At 43.9% G+C, this 17055-nt stretch overlaps 1 protein-coding gene across 4 annotated transcripts in view; it reads left to right on the top strand.

The window, feature by feature from the left end:
- Window positions 1-17055, top strand: part of elp4 (elongator acetyltransferase complex subunit 4) — a 307678-nt gene that overhangs the window by 145147 nt on the left and 145476 nt on the right. The window lies entirely within an intron of this gene.

The raw sequence follows: 17055 nt of genomic DNA on the forward strand, positions 1-17055 counted from the left end.
GGTAATGGCTTCAGGTTGAAGTAACCTTTCTTTATTAATTCTATCAACATTAATAAAGGAATGAGCGCTTACTGCTAACATGTTTAATGGGTACAGAGACTTAATGTAGCAGATAATTATTGGGTACATTCATTTATTCAAAGTCCAGCGTGTTTCAGCAGTAAATTTCTTTCAGCTACATTTAAGGTAAATGGACTGTTCAGAAAGTAGAGCACCACCTGATCATACTAGAGGGGAATAAAAATCATTCACTTTAAAGAGTTTGAAAAAAACAGCAGCATCATTGTTTTTATTAAAGCAATTTTATGGGATTATTTAACCTATAGAGAATTATCCATTCATTAAAGCTTAATTTTTTAGTATTCACTTATCTTTTTGTTCACGAGATGTGGAAAAAAGTGGCAAAGTCTCATTTATTGCCCATCCATAGTTACCCAAGAAAGTGGTGGTTTGTTGTCTTAAACTCAATGGCATCTCTTCCTGCACCCATGTGATTACCTCTGGAGTTCCATCTTTGTCTTCTATTTCTCATCTTCATGCCGCACCTCAGCAACGTCATCCAAAAGCATGTCAGGTTCCACATGTTCACTCATAACGCCCAACTCTACCACACCACCACCTATTTTGACTCTTCCCTAACCTCTGATTTGTCACGCTGCTTGTCTATAAATCAGTTTTAGATGAATAGGTAATTGCTCCAATTAAATGTTGGAAAGACCGAAGACGATATCTTTGCTACTCGCCATAAACCCCATTCCCTAACTACCGATGCTATCCCTCTCCTTAGCCACCGTCAGTGGCTGAACCAGACTGTTCGCAACCTTTGCTGTGCTTCCAGCACCATATCCTCTTCATCACTAAGACCGCCTACACCCCCTTCCCTAACATCACCTGTCTCTGCCTCTGGCTGGGGTTTTTCATGCCCACCGGCATCAGCCGCGTTCGGTGGCATGAGCAAACGATATGGCGGACATATGACAATATGGCACAATGGTGGGAAACCAGTTTGCGATCATCCGCTCAGCCCGCTGATGGCTGGCCGCGTTTCCTGCCATCGGACATCGGGAACCTCATTGTAATACATCTGCATATCATTATTAAGCCTGCCCGCTGGAACTGTTCTCCCCCCACCCCCCCAAGTTGGATCGTCCATCGACGTCAGCGGGAAAGCATGCTGACGTGTTTCAAAACAGCATATAAAAGGAGTATACTTGACAGGCTGCGCTTTGAGGGGAACTCGAAGGTGAGTACACAGTAATGTTGCGCAGCCGTCACCAGGGTCGCTGGTTGCGCAGAGGGAGGACTTCAGAGGGTCGATTTCAAGCTTGGGGCTCATTGGGAGGGACGGGGGGCAAGGGCTGCCCTACGGTTGAGGTGACTTGGGTGGTGGGAGCTAGGACTGTCCTGTGGTTAAATGTAGCGCACAAGTCATTCGGGGTGGGTGAGGGAAGCGACCACGCCTTATACAGTGTGACCGTTCCTCTGCAACTGAGACAATTCAGACGCAGCCACTGATATGATTGGAGTTGGGCTTGTAGTTTATCTGCCCACTCAAGCAACGCAGAGTTATCCCGAAGTGCCCAGAGCTTTGCACCCCTCGAGCACAGACTGCAAAGTAATGAGCGTTTTAGTGGACTGCAGAACAGTTGGACGACTGCGCATGCTGTACAATCACCTTGCTAAAGTTGGCCATGGAGCAGTCACTGGTGGAGGCGCTCACAGCCCCTTGCAATGTCAGCAACCCAGTTTGGACCAGTCTCTCCGATGGTTCAAGCTAACAGCACTGCCTTGCAGCGCATGTTAGGAGAATGCCTGCATCTTGAGCTGAGAGCACAGCATGCAGTCCAATGGGCAAAGCTGCTGCAAATCGGTCGGGTGGAGTGGGGCGGAGGTGGGTGAGATTTCAGGCAACCATGCAGCGCACTAATCTCTGGCAATCCAAATGGTGGCCAGCATTCTCTGCAATGTGTTTAAGGGGCCTTTACTCTTAACCAGGACAGGTTCTTAGTACATCCATGCTAACCCACATGTCTCTCTCTTTCATCAAGATCATGGAGCCAGGTGAACTAGCTGTATGCCCCATGGCGTACAGAGAGTGAAGATGACAGAGGAGAGAGTAACTGAGGCATCTGGTTGCGCAGAAGGAGGAGCAGCACCCTCGAGAAGAAGAGGTGGGCCTCCCGCACACACTGCCGAAGAGGCACAATGAGCCATCGCTGGTCAACGTTTAACGGCACCCAGGGTCTATAGACTCTGCCTTTCATTCCTGCAGATGACCGAGAACCAGTCGTCGAAGACTGTGCATGTCTAGGCAACTGGTCGGTCACATCTGGCACCTGCTGCAGGATCTGGCACCACGGGTACATGGAGGACATCCACCGCTAATGGCCGTGAAAGTGACAACAGCGCTCAATTCCTATGCCGTTGGCTCCTTTCAGGGCTCCACACATGACCTCTGTGTGATATCGCAAGCCTCCATTTGCAAATGCATCCAAGAGGTCACGGATGCCATCTTCGCAAGGGCACACAACTTTGTGCATCTCACCTGGGACCAGGTCAGCCGGGATGCAAGAGCGATTAGATTTGCCCAGAGCTCGGGTTTTCCACAGGTGAAGGATCGACTGCACTCTCAGGGCGCTCAGGTCCCCATCACAACACACAATCAACTACATCAACCACAAGGGATTCCATTCGCTGAATGTGCAGCTGGTGTGCGACCACCAGAAACGTATCCTGCAGGTCTGTGCACGGTTTCCAGGGAGTGTGCACGACTCCTACATTCTCATTTGGTCACAGACCCCTGACGTAATCCAGGGTCCACAGAGGCTGCAGGGATGGCTCCTCGGGTTCAAGGGCTACCCCCAGAGGACCTGGCTGATGATACCCATGTGGCGGCCTCAGACTGCAGCAGAGCAAAGGTATAATGAGGCTCATGCTGCAACTCACAAGTTGGTGGAGCAAGCTATCAGGATATTGAAAATGAGGTTTCGGTGCCTGGACCGGTCTGGTGGAGCCCTCCAATATAGTCCACAAAGGGTGTCACGCATCGTTGTCGCCTTCTGCACCCTTTGCAACTGGGAGAGGAGTTGGCTGGGGAGGAAATGGAGGAGCTGGAGGTCGGCTCGGATGAGGAGGATGCCAGCGAGGGTGAGGAGGTCCTCGAAGGCGGCGCTGACAGGGATGAGGTCCTCGCACTGGCCAGACTGGCCGGGGGGGGGGGAAGACACCTGCTGATCCTCCTGCCTATGGGTGCCCAAGGACCCCAGGTTGTCTCCTGGAGAAGGGGTAGCTGGAATGAGATCAAGCTGCCCTGCACCCCTCTCGTGTTTGGAGGCCAGCTCTGGCATCAACAATGGAGTTGAGCCCGCACAGCAGTGCAGGAGTGACACCCTGGACCAAGGCCTCCATGGCAGCAGCCATCCTACCAGTTTTGACCTCAGTGCGTTGGCATGCTGGCGCTATCACCTCAGCCTGAAGGCAGATGGACTCCTCATCATGCCTTGCAATCTGAGGAGTGCAAAGACATCCTTTCCTGATGTTCCCGAGCTTGCCTTTGCAGCTCCAGTAGCTGTAACCTGACCAAGCCCAGAGGCTGATCATCTGACTCGGACTCAGCAAATTTCTGGCCTCCAGCAGTCCTCAGAGTGCTGGATACCTGGGAAGTCCCTGCCGCCACCTGCTGAGGATCAGACAGTGTGATGTGCTCATCAGATTGTGATCCTGAGGCTATTTGAAAGCTAGGTCCCACGGAGGTGTCTCTCTCTGCGCTGGTGGAGGGTGTGTATGCGCACTGTGATGGGACTTCAAGGAGGGTGCCTTCAGATTCCTCCTCAGAGGTTTCTTCGGGCTTGATTGGAGGCCCTAGGTCACGGACTCCATCGGCTGTTTCCCAGATGTGCCTGCAGAAGCAAGGGAATGTAATTAGTGCATGGCTGTGTATTGTGAAACACAATGTTTGTCTGATGGATGTTGCACTGCTGGATCCTCACTTGGTAGAGCACCGCTGACCTCACAATCAGCACAGGACTGCTACAGGCCCCCGCCGGCCAGCTGGATAGCTCTGTTTTCAAAGTCCGTGTGGACCTAGATTTCAGATATTCCTCCTCCGGTCTGCGAGCTCTTCCTGTTGTTGTGTGCTAGCTTGTCCTGCATGAATACAGATGGAAAGAGTGTAAGCAAGGATGCTTGCCAGGCCAGATGTGGGTGGTGAGTGGTTCCATGGATGAGATGAGAATAGTGAAGGTGTGTATGAGAGAATGAATGGTGATGTCCATTGAACTGGCAGTGAGTGAGATCCCTGTGAATGTGTGATGGGTTTGTGAGTGTGAGAGTTGAGAGTGTGAAAAGAGTGACTTACCCTGGCAGAACAGAGAAGATCATTCATCTTGCAGTACTGGGTGGCTGCCCTCTTTTGCAGGGCGTTGGCGCTGAGCACAACTGCCACTGCCTCCCAAGCCTGGTTGGCCGGAGCAGGCATAGAGGACATCGCGGTGGGCCTCCATAGCATCCAAAAAGCATTACAGTGACTCATTGCTAAAGCTGGGGGCTGCAGTCTTTTTGCCTTTCGTGGACATCTTCACTGCAGCAGTCATATGCTGGAAGCATTGAGGTGTGTGTGTGCGCGGCTGGACTTTAAATATGGCGCCCAGCATGCTGTAGCAGCGAGGTGATGATGTGGCAGGTGAATTAGAGCCTGCCCGCCATGGAAACAACGTGTTTCTCAGAATGCAAAAGTAATGCGGAGGGTTTGGGACAATAAGGCATGAAAACCCGCCATTGCGGCCGATGGGTAAAACATCATTTTATCCGCCTGCACTTAGCGCAAATCTGGGACAATTCTGCCCTTTGTTTCAGCCCACCCGGTGCTTAAATTTTCATCCATGCCTTTATCATCTCAAAATGCAACTGTTCCAATGATCTAAAATAAAAGCAAAAAACCTCGGATGCTGGAAATCCAAAAGAAAAACAAAAATACCTGGAAAAACTCAGCAGGTCTGGCAGCATCTGTGGAGAGGAGCACAGTTAACGTTTCGAGTCCGAATGACCCTTCAACAGAGCTAAGTAAAAATAGAAAAGAGGTGAAATATAAGTTGGCTTAAGTAGTGGGGTGGGGGAGACAAGAAGAGCTGGATAGAGGGCCAGTGATAGGTGGAGATAACCAAAAGATGTCACAGACAAAAGGACAAAGAGGTGTTGAAGGTGGTGGTATTATCTAAAGGAACGTGCTAATTAAGGGTAGAAAGCAGGACGAGCAAGGTACAGATAGCCCTAGTGGGGGTGGGGTGGGGGGAAGGTATCGAAATAGGCTAAAAGGTAGAGATAAAACAATGAATGGAAATACACTTAAAAATAATGGAAGTAGGTGGGAAAAGAAAAATCTACATAAATTATTGGAAAAAACAAAAAGGAGGGGGAAAATTGGAAAGGAGGTGGGGATGGAGGAGAGAGTTCATGATCTAAAATTGTTGAACTCAATATTCAGTCCGGAAGGCTGTAAAGTGCCCAGTCGGAAGGTGAGGTGCTGTTCCTCCAGTTTGCGTTGAGCTTCACTGGAACAATGCAGCAAGCCAAGGATGGACATGTGGGCATGAGAGCAGGGTGGAGTGTTAAAATGGCAAGCGACAGGGAGGTGTGGGTAATGCTTGCGGACAGACCGAAGGTGTTCTGCAAAGCGGTCACCCAGTCTGCGTTTGGTCTCTCCAATGTAGAGGAAACCACATTGGGAGCAACGAATGCAGTAGATTAAGTTGAGGGAAGTGCAAGTGAAATTCTGCTTCACTTGAAAGGAGTGTTTGGGCCCTTGGAGAGGAGAGGGGAAGTAAAGGGGCAAGTGTTACACCTTCTGCGGTTGCATGGGAAGGTGCTGTGGGAGGGGGTTGAGGTGTAGTGGACCAGGGTGTCCCGGAGGGAACGATCCCTGCGGAATGCCGCCAGGGGGGGTGAAGGGAAGATGTGTTTGGTGGTGGCATCATGCTAGAGTTGGCGGAAATGGCGGAGGATGTTCCAATGATCTCCTGGCTGGCCTCCCAGCTTGTACCCTTTGTAAACTTGAGCTCATTCAACTCTACTGCCCATATCCTGGCTCGCACAAAGCCCCTTTCACCCTTTATCTCTGTTCTTATTGACCTATATTGGATCCTGGTCTGAGAGTGCATTAATTTTAAAATTCTCATCATTGTTGTCAAATTCCTCCATGGCCTTCTCCCTACCAATCTCTCTAACCTCCTCCAACCCTACAAGCCTCTGAGATATCTGCACTCCTCCAATTCTGGCCTCTTGCATATTCCAGATTTCCAACACTCCACCATTGACAGCTGTTCCTTCGGCTGCCTCGCCCTGAGCTCTGGAAATCCCTCCCTCATCTTCTGCACCTTTCTACCTCTAATCTGTTGAGATACTCCTTAAAATCCACCTCTTTTGGTCATCTGTCTGAATATTTCTGTATGTGGTCCTTTACCAAATTTGAATAAACTGCTCTTGTAATGCACTTTGAGATATTTTACGATGTTATAAGTGCTAATAAAAAGCAAGTTATAGTTGCTTGTAGTGAAGATGGCCACACAATAGTCTTTGGTGATGAATTCCAAGATTTGGATCCAGCAAAGAGGAAAGAATGGCCAAGTCAAGTTGGGTGTGTTTTGGAGGTGATAGTGCTCCAGTGTTCCAATGCTATTATTGTTCTCGTCATTTTTGGTAGTAGAGATCATGGGGCTTGGGAGTTCTGTCGAAGGAAGTGTATTCAAAGGATCAAGGAGCAGCACTGGGTATTCCTCTTTTACTCATGTATTTGATCATTGAATTGCATGTTAATGTCTCTATCTTTGGTAATGTCCAGTATGCAGCTTGATGCGACTGTTTTGGTTAGCTTTATCAGCAACCCTAGTCTAAGTACAAAACCACATTTCAGTCCTCGTGCTCTGATCAGGAGTCAAGCTTAAGCCAAAGCATTCTGCACATCGCCTAGTAAGCAGCCTTCTTTTCAAGAGTGGAAAATAGGAGAGGGGGATGCATTTGTAGTGACAGTTGGCAATTTTAGGGCTACTGGCAGTTTTTCACTCTGTAGGAAAAAGTACTAATTGCCATTAACAAAGAGCCAGCAGAAGAGAACCCATTGCCAACAGCAAGAGAAATGTATGTTGTTCTCGTACAGAAGACCTCTTCTAAATGTGCCCACTGGATGACAGCCCCACTTACATCTTTCCATTCCCTCTGCACATAATCCTTCAATCTTGCCTTTTGCAGCACAAATTCAACTGAAAGGCCTACTTCCTCTGACATATCTGCAAATTTCAGCCTCCACTCAGCCCCTATAACCTTTCCTAGGCCTTCACTGGTGGCAGACCCTTACCAATAAAGTTGTTACCATCATAGAGGGAACCCTGAGTGTCAACTACTTCTGTGTTCTGGAGGGGATATTTGCCAGCCGCTACTCTCCCTCTTGTTCATGAGTGATGCCAGCAACTCAACTTGTGAGAACATGTAGGACAACAAAGAGCAAATTAATATCATGCAGTCATGGCAATATCTTGTTACATAGATGTCTTTCTTTATTAACCAGGATCCTGTGTTATTTCCTGTTGCTATGCTCAGGACATTCCACAGGCATAGACATGAGTTACTGTGGGATCCCACTTTGAGGAATCTAATTCTTTCCAGCTGATACTACCAACTAGAAGGGCGTCATGGGGCCACAGGACTCTTCTCCCAGACCATTCCCTTCCTGTGCTACTTTGGGCTTTGATCTTGTGAAGCTAAATTGTCCAGAAAAGGAAAACTCTTACTTTTAATGGATTGTGCTGATGAACAGATCCAGCTCTTTTAACTGCAGGGATGAGTCAGGAGTAGGGCATTCGATTCTGAGAACACAAAGCCATTAAAATACCATGTCATTCACACCATTTCAAACAGGGATATGAAAGAAAATGAGAGTATGTACTTATTCTCCCCATAATGTCTTCCTCTCTGATTTCAGTCGCCAACCTTCATTGAACAGTTCTTATAAGTGCACGAGTTTACAGCAGCAACCAGGTTGACTTTTCTCCATCTATAATATTTTTAGTCCATCTGCATATTAATTTCAGATATTGCACCATATTTGCATCACGTTGTGATAGCAACAGGGCACATGTACTACAGGCAGCTTGCCACAGATGGTCTTGCGATCCATTTCTGTCCTTTGATCCTTTGTATAGTATTAACATCAGCTTACCTTTGTGCAAGTCATAGAACTTCATCCTGATGTCATCCATGATGAGGGCGGGGGCTTGGATTCATCTAGCAGCAACCTCATATTGGATGCATTCATGGTTAGTCTTAGTGTTTTAACCAACCCAAAAAGCCTCCCTACTGTCCGAGAATCTGTCATTGAAGTAAGTTCTTTTTATATATAGGAAAGACATAGTAACCCTGGAATCGTGCATGCTGTACTACACTACATTTACAAATCAAGTAGCTTGTTAGCCACTTTAGATATGTTTTGTTTAGCCTGACTTACCATTGACACCAATGCCAAATTGATGAGAAATTGCTACCACTTCTCTTACAACATTCAATGCATATTGCATGCATGACAAACCATGGTAAATCTCTCTAGATGGAATCAATCTTTCCCGTTTAAATTACAGCATGTAAATAATACCCCCTTCTTTCTGGGTTACTACTTTGTCTGTTGCATGGGAACTGGGGTAGGCCATTAAGTCCATAAGTCTGTTATGACATAGATTATGGTTGATCTGTACCTCAGCAGGAAACATCCTGCCTTTCATACCCTTGATATCCATACCTGAAAATTGCATCAATCTCAGTGTTGAAAATATTAATTGACCCCTAGCATGCACTGCCTTTTGGAGGATAGAGTTCCTTATTTCCACTACCTTTTGTATGAAAAAGTAGTTCTTGATTTCACTCCTAACTCTAATTTTTAAGATTATGCCCCCCTTGTTCTGGTTTATCTCACCTAAAGAAATACTTCTTTCTGACATCTAACCTATCAATTCTCTTTATTATTTTAAACACATGAGTTAGATCGTCCCTCAAACTTTTAAACTTAAGGGAATAGAAACCAAGTGAATGCAACCTATGCTCCTAACTTATTATTTTAAACCTAATATACTCCTGGGTGAATTTACACTGAAACCCTTCCAAGAGCAATATAAATTAACATTAGTGCCCAAAACTGAATGCAGTGTTCCAGGTGGGATCTGACCACGAATCATACAACTGAATCATCACTTCCTTACTTTTATATTTCAACAGTCTTGAGATCAGGGCCAAGATTCCGTTAGCCTTTTTGATTAATTTTTGGGCTTATGAACTTTTAGTGATTTGTGTATGTGGATAGCTAAATCGCATGGCTCTACCTGCCTTTTTACAATTTATATAAATGACTTAGATGAAGGGACAGAAGCTATGGTTGCTAAATTTGCTGACAACACAAAGATAGGAAGGAAAGTAAATTGTGAAGAGGACATAAGGAGGCTACAAATGGACATAGATAGGTTAAGTGAGTGATCTGGCAAATAGAGTATAATGTGGACAATGTGAAATGGTTCATTTTGGCAGGAAGAATAAAAAAGAAGTTTATTATCTAAATGGTGAGAGATTACAGAGCTCTGAAATTCAGAGGGATCTAGGTGCCCTAGTGCAGGAATCACAAAAGGTTAGTATGCAGGTACAGCAAGTTATTAGGAAAGCTAATAGAATGTTATCACTTATTGTGAGGGGAATTGAATACAAAAATAGGGAGGTTATGCTTAAATTGTACAGGGCACTGGTGAGGCCACATCTGGTGTATTGTGTACTGTACTTCTAAATATAAAACCAAAATACAATAGAGATGGCAGAGCATTTGATGTGTTACAGAGAGCTGTTGGACACCACGATCCACAGCAACCATATCTGCACTAAGTGTCTGCAGCTTGAGGAACTTTGGCTCAAAGTTGATTAACTGGAGTCCAAGCTTCAGACACTGCGATGCATTAGGGAGGGAGAAAGTTACTGGGACCTTTTTCTCCAGAAGGCAGTCACAGGTACAGCAGATTTACTCCATAGCCAGGGACAAGAGGGTGAAACTACGAGTGATGCAAGCATGGGGATCCAGAAGGTAGGACTGAAGGAGCATCAGAACTTGCACTTGTCCAACAAGTTTGAGGTTCTTGCAACCTGTGTGGATGAGGTTGCAGGGACACTGATCAAACTGACCACAGCACCGTGGTATAAGCACATTCAAGTGGAGGGAGTAAAAAGGAATGTTATTGTAGTAGTAGTAAGGGACAGTATAGTTAGTGGGATAGATACTGTTCTCTGCAACCGAAAGCGTGAGCCCCGAAGGCTGGCTTGCCTGCCTGGTGCCAGAGTTAGGGACATCTCCTTGGAGTTGGAGAGGAACTTAGAGTGGGGAGGGGGAAGGATCCAGTTGTCGTGGCCCACATAAGTAACAATGGCATAGGTAGAACTAAGAGGTTCTACTAAGGGAGGATTAGCAGGTAGAGACTAAATTAAAAAGCAAAACCACAAAGGAAATCATCCTGGATTACTACTTGAGCCACAAGAAAATTGGGATTAGGTAAATAAGATCCGAGAGTTGGATGCCCGGCACAAAGATTGGTGTGGGAGAAATGGGTTTCGGTTCATTAGAGAATCGGCACCAGTCCTGGGGAAAGAGGGAGTTGGGGCAAACTTCACTTGAACTGGGCTGGGATCAGCAGAGTCTGATGAATCATATAACTACGGCTGTAGTGAGGGCTTTAAACTAAACAATAGAGGGGAGAGTTCACTTGAAGGGAGATTTAGAAAGTTAACAAGAAAGGGAAGGCGATAGTGTAGGGCAGTGATACCGGTAACGATAACCAGAGTGTGACGGGAAGGAACAAACCCCAAGAGTACACAAAACAAGTAGGGTCAGAGAAGGGAAAAATGGTATAAGGACAGAATTAAAGGCTCTTTATCTGAATGCACACAACAAGATGGAAAATTTTTAGTACAAATTGAAATAAATGGGTATCATATAGCTATTACAGATATGTGGTTGCAAGGTGACCAAGGCTGGGAACTGAATATTCAAAGATATTGGACATTTCGGAAGGATAGAAAGAAGGAGCAAGGAGGTGTGGTAACTCTCTTAATAAAGGATGAGATCAGTGCAGTTGTGAGAAATGATCTTGACTCGGAAGACCAAGATGTAGAATCAGCTTGGGTGGAGATAAGAAATAGCAAGGGAAATAAGTCACTGATGGGTGTAGTTTATATGCCTCCTTAACAGTAACAATACTGTAGGACAGAGTATATGTCAAGAAATAATGGAGGCTTGTAAGAAAGATACTGCAACAATTGTGGGTGATTTTAATCTTCATATGGATTGGACAAATCAAATTGGCAATGGTAGCCTGGAGGATGAATTCATAGAGCTTTTGAGAACAATGCATTCTGGAACCAACCAGGGAACAGGCTATTTTAGATCTGGAAATGTGTAATGAGACTGAATTAATTAATGATTTCATTGTAAAGGATCTTGTAGGCAAGGGTGATCATAACACAGAATTTATTATTCAGTTTGAGGGTTAGAAACCTGGGCCTGAAACTAGTGTCTTAAACTTGGGGAAAGGCAATTGCAAAGGTATGAAAACAGAGTTCACTACAGTGGATTGGGAAAATAAGATAAAAGGCAAGATGAGCAGTGGCAGATTTTAAAGGAGATATTTTACAACTCTCAACAAAGATATATTCCATTGAGAAAGAAAGGCCCTACGAGAAGGATGCACCATCTGTGGTCAACTAAGGAAGTTAAGGGTGGTATCAAATTGAAAGATAAGGTATACAACACTAAAGAGTAGTGGTAGGCCAGAAGATTTGGAAAGTTTGAGAAACCATCAAAGAATGACTTAAAAAAGGAGAAATTAGAATAGGAGAGTAAACTAGCAAGAAATATAAAAACAGACAGTAAGAGCTTGTACAAGTATAAAAAAAAGGAAGAGAGTAGTGAAAGTAAACATTGGCCCCTTAGAACATGAGACTGGAGAATTAATAATGGGCAAACAAGGAAATAGCAGAGACTTGAAACAAGTATTTTATATCTGGCTTCACAGTAGAAAACACAAAAAGCAATCCGTGGATAGTAGAAAATTAGAGGGCAAAAGGGAGGGAGGGAGGAATTTAAAGAAATCGCCATCACGAAAGAGAAACAGCACTAAGAAAACTAGTGGGACTAAAGGCTGATGAGTCCTAGACCTTATGGCCTGCATCCTAGGGTCTTAAAAGAAGTAGTTGCAGAGATAGTGGATGCATTGGTTGTAATCTTGCAAAATTCCCTAGATTCTGGAAAGGTCCCAGCAGATTGGAAAACCGCAAATGTAACATGTCAATTCAAAAAAAGGAAGGAGACGGAAAGCAGGAAAATATAGGCCAGTTAGTCTAACCTCTATCATTGGAAAAATGCTTGAATCCATTATTAAGGAAGTAGTAACAGGACCTTTAGATAATAGTTTTACAATTAAGCAGAGTCAACATAGTTTTATGAAAGGGAAATCGTGTTTGATAAATTTATTAGAGTTCTTCGAGGATGTAACAAGCAGCGGGGATAAAGGAGAACCAGTAGATGTAGTGTATTTGTATTTCAAAAAGGCATTCAATAAGGTGGCACATAAAAGGTACACAAGATAAGAGCTGATGGCATTGGACAGAAAATATTAGTATGGATGGAGGATTGGCTAACCAACAGGAAACAAAGTCGGGATAAATTGGGTCTTTTTCAGGTTGGCAAACTGTAACTTGTGGGGTGCCACAGGGATCAGTGCTGGGGACTCAACTATACACAATCTATATTAATGACTTGGATGAAGGCACCAAGTATATTATAGCCAAATTTGCTGATGATACAAAGATAGTTAGGAAAGCAAGTTGTGAGGATGACACACACAGTCTGAAAAGGAATATAGATGGGCTAAGTGAGTGGGCAAACATTTGACAGATGGAGTATAATGTGGGGAAATGTGAGGTTGTCCACTTTGGTGGGAAGAATAGAAAAGCAGAATATTTAAATGGAGAGGGACTGCAGAATGCTGTGATACAAAAGGATCTGAGTCCTTGTACATGAAATCACAAAAAGTTAGCATTTAGGTACAGCAAATAATTATGAAGGCAAATGGAAGTCGTCTGAAGACAGTGAAGATGAGAAGCTCAGGAAGGTGGAATCTGAAGATCAAAGGGTTAAGGAGGAAGGGTAGGTCTGGCATAGGTTGTATTGGTAAAGTGAAGGAAGGACCTTGGAGGAATTTGAAGATGATGATTTTAATTACGTTTGGAGATAGGTAACCGGTGTGATTTAGCAAAGATAGTAATAGACGAATGGGAATTAGTGCAGAACAGGATACAGACAACTGCGTTTTGGACTAATGTAGAGCAATTCAGGCAGATGGCTATATTTTACATATTTTGCATTTACTCCAAAGCATTTAAAGTTAGCATTTGTAAAGTTCAGTGAACTCATGTATGGTATAAATAGCAAATACAAATCCCAGTAGTTTTATTATATTTTTTCTCTTTGATTACATGATTAGGTTTACTTTAGTACAGGTATTGCTTCTACTACTGGGAATTGCATAACATCTATTTATACCATGGCTCTGAAGTTATGATACAACACCTATTTGATTATTTTTTTCAAAGGATAACTTTAATTTTATTATACTTGGCACAGACCCAATCAAGTCTCATTTAAAAAACAAGAAATGATCAGTAACAAAACCATCTCCTTAACTTCCCTGCCTTACTTTCTGCTTTCAACCTTTCCACTCATATATGTTCCCTTACGGCACCCATAACCACACCAACATGAGCTCTTCACTTCTTCAAGGTTATAACTGCCATCAAGGCCATAACTTCCTTAGGTTTGTCAGTGACCACATCCTCTTCCTAAACATGTCTAATCACTATACCCCCCCACCCCTGCAACCCCACTCCCGCTTTCAACACTGCGAGCAATCTATCTCTGAGTTCCTCACAAGCAGTCTACTGTTTCCATGTCCACCTCTTCGGTCTGCCATGGAACAGACTTCACTGATTATTTTTCTATGTAGTCAGGGGGTATTTTGCTTCAATTTTAGTCAATTTTTGCTTCAGTTCAAGCTACTTTAATCCAAATTATATCCCAAGCAGTCAATCACACTTACCATTTTTTCTGGTACATAACACACCTCCATGAACCAAACCCTGTGGCTACAGACTGGGACACACTTGGCACGTTACTGATCTCACTGTCAACAACCGGATGTAGCTCAGCCATTTTGAGCACTTTTGCCTGTTGCTCTTCATGGCTAAATCCTAAATTGCTCTAGGCTCAAACCAGGTGTTGAGGACAATGCCAAGCTCCTTTTTTGTCAACATTAACCCTCTCCTGCCACCATCTTCCATAGGTATGTCTGGTATTGAATAAGAGGGGCTAGTGGAATGTTTGTATCCAAAATTGAGCCCACCTCCTTCCCCTTTTCTCTCCACCACTCCTCCTTCAAGCTTCCTTCCAAATCCATCCCTAGCTGCATATCATCGAGGGTATCCTTTTCATCTCACGTCCCTCTCCATATGAAAATACGAATTAGAAGCAGGAGTAAGCCATTCAGCCCCTCGAGCCCGCTTCACCATTTAGTAAGATCATGGCTGATTTGATTGTGACCTCAGCTCCACGTTCCGCCTACCCCGAGAACCTTTGACTCCCTTGTTAGTCAAGAATCTATCTACCTCGGTCTTAAAAATATTCATTGACCCTGCCTCCATCACGCTCTGAGGAAGAGAGTTCCAAGGGTCCACGATCCTCTGAGAGAAAAAATTTCTTCTCATCTCCATCTTAAATGGAAGACCCCTTATTTTTAAACTGTGTCCCTTGGTTCTCGTCCCTCCCACAAGGGGAAACATTCTTTCAGTATCCACCCTGTCAAGTCCTGTCAGGATCTTATATGTCTCAATAAGATCACATCTCACTCTCCTAAACGTCAATGGATACAGGCCCAGCCTTTTCAACCTTTCCTCGTAAGATAATCCCCCCAGCCCAGGTATCAGTCGAGTGAACCTTCTCAGAACTGCTTCTAATGCATCTTTATCCTTCCTTAAGTAAGGAGAGCAAAACTGTACACAATGCTCTAGATGTGGTCTCACCCACACCCTGCACAACTGTAGCAAAACATCCCTATTTTTATAAAAGCAAAATACTGCAAATGCTGGAAATCTGAAGCAAAAACAAAGTGCTGGAAAAACTCAGCAGGTCTGACAGCATCTATGGAGAGAGAAAAACAAAGTTAACGTTTCGAGTCCTTATGACCCTTCTTCAGACCCCCTGAAGAAGGGTATACAGACTTGAAACGTTAACTTTGTTTTTATCCTTACTTTTATATTCTCTTCCCCTTGCAGTAAATGCCGACATTTCACTTGCCTTCCTAATCACTTGCTGTACTTGCATGCTAACTTTTTCTGATTCATGCACCAGGATACCCAGATTCCTCAGTACCTTGGAGTTCTTCAGCCTCACTCCATTTAAATAATATGCTGCTTTTCTATTCCTGCCACAGTAGATAAGTTCACATTTTCCCAGATTATACTTTATCTGCCAAATTTTTGTCCACTCACTTAACCTATCTATGTCCTTTTGCAGATTCCTTATGCCCACTTCACAGCTTAATTTCCTACCTATCTTCGTGTCATCAGCAAATTTAGTAACCATACATTCAGTCCCTTCATCCAAGTTATTGATATAAATTGTAAATAGATGAGGCCCCAGCAGTGATCCCTGTGGTACTTCACGTGTCACATCTTGCCAACCTGAAAAAGACCCATTCATCCCTACTCTCTGCTTCCTGTTAGCTAACCAATTCTCTAACCATGCAAATAGGTTACCCCTACACCATAAGCTCTTATTTTGTGTAGAAAGCATGTCAAATGCTTTCTGGAAATCTTAGTACAACACTTCTACAGGTTCCCCTTTATCCACGTTGCTTGTTACTTCCTCAAAGAACTCCAATAAATTAGTCAAACATGATTTCCCTTTCACAAAACTATTTTTACTCTGTTTGCATTGAGATTTTCTAATGCCCCGCTATAAACTCTTTAATTATGGATTCCAGCAATTTCCCTATGACACATGTTAAGCTATCTGGCCTGTAGTTTCCTGCTTTCTGTTTCCTTCCTTTCCTGAATAGAATTTGCTATTTTCCAATCTGATGAGACCCTTCCAAAAATCTAGAGAATTTTGAAAAATTAAAATCAATGCATCTGCTATCTCAGCAATCACTTATTTTAAGATCCTAGGATGAAGTGCATCAGGACCTGGGGACTTGTTAGCTTTTAGTTCTCATCATTTTCTCAGTACCCTTTCCTTGATGATTGTAATTGTTTTAAGTTCCTCCCTTTCACCTCGTGATGCACAATTATTTCTCAGATGTTATTTGTATCCTCTACAGTGAAGACAGATGCAAAATATCTGTTCACTTCATCCACCATTTCCATATTTTCCATTATTAATTCCCCATTCTCATTCTCTGGAGGACCAAAGCTCACTTTTACTTATTTACTTTTTAAATACCTGTAGGAACTCTTACTGTCTGTTTTTATATTTCTAGCTGGCTTTGTCTCGTACTCTAATTTTTCCCTCCTTTTAACCTTGTTCTTTGCTGTTCTTTATGTTCAGCCCAATCTTCAGACCTTCCACTCATCTTTGAGGAAATATACGCTTTTTCTTCCAATTTGATAAAATCTTTAGCTTCTTTAGTTGGCTATGGATGGTGTGTCCTTCCCTCAGAATCTTTCCTTCTCACTGGAATGTATCTTTTCTGAATGTTCTGAATTATCTCCTTAAACGCCTTGCCACTGCATCTCCACTGACCGATCTCTTAGTCTAATTTCCCAGGTCACTTTAGACAGCTCTGTCTTTATGCCCTCCCAAGTTCCCTTATTTAACTTTAAAACACTAGCCTTAGATTCACTCCTCTCATACTATGATCTCTGCTACCTAGGGTGCCTTCACTATGAGGTCATTAATTGGTCCACTCTCATTGCACATTACCAGATAATATA

Source organism: Cetorhinus maximus, chromosome 9 (genome assembly GCF_964194155.1).
Source record: "Cetorhinus maximus chromosome 9, sCetMax3.hap1.1, whole genome shotgun sequence".
NCBI classification, from domain to species: domain Eukaryota; kingdom Metazoa; phylum Chordata; class Chondrichthyes; order Lamniformes; family Cetorhinidae; genus Cetorhinus; species Cetorhinus maximus.